The sequence below is a fragment of the Mandrillus leucophaeus genome, unplaced genomic scaffold, assembly GCF_000951045.1.
Source record: "Mandrillus leucophaeus isolate KB7577 unplaced genomic scaffold, Mleu.le_1.0 Scaffold849, whole genome shotgun sequence".
In the NCBI taxonomy this organism is placed as follows: Eukaryota; Metazoa; Chordata; class Mammalia; order Primates; family Cercopithecidae; genus Mandrillus; species Mandrillus leucophaeus.
The window spans coordinates 288,229-288,762 of NW_012109241.1; the positions used below are offsets into that span (position 1 = coordinate 288,229).

General features: G+C 40.6%; 1 protein-coding gene across 1 annotated transcript in view; it reads left to right on the forward strand.

Moving 5' to 3' along the window:
- RFFL (ring finger and FYVE-like domain containing E3 ubiquitin protein ligase) overlaps window positions 1-534 on the forward strand; it is a 64,919-nt gene that overhangs the window by 7,982 nt on the left and 56,403 nt on the right. The window lies entirely within an intron of this gene.

Here is a 534-nt window from a genome sequence, read left to right on the forward strand (position 1 = left end):
AAAAAAAAAAAAAAAAAAAAAGAAAAGAAAAAAGGAGAGAGAGTTTGAGACCATCCTGGCCAACATGTTGAAACCCTGTCTCTATTTAAAAAAAAAAAAAAAAAAAAAAAAAAAGCATGCCAGGCATGGTGGCCAGTGCCTGTGGTACCAGCTACTCGGCAGGCTGAGGAAAGAGAATTGCTTGAACCCAGGAGGCGGAGGTGTCAGTGAGCCGAGATTGTGCTGCTGAACTCCAGCCAAGGCACAGGAGACTCCATCTCAAAAATCTGTCAATCAGCCTAAGGGCTTAAAATTTTGTGTGTGAATACTTTTAGGCACCATCAGAGAGAGGGCCTGTACTCTTCAAACAGTACAGATACCACCATCTTCTGACATCTTACACACTGAAGACTTAGCATTTTGTCTGCATTGCCTCTAGGAATTTGAGTTTGTAACTCCTAGTTCAGACCCTTATCAAATGGCCACTCCACCATAAGTCTTACCTTGCTCCTATCTTCTCCATATTATTGCCTAAGTTATCTTTTTATTTTTTTA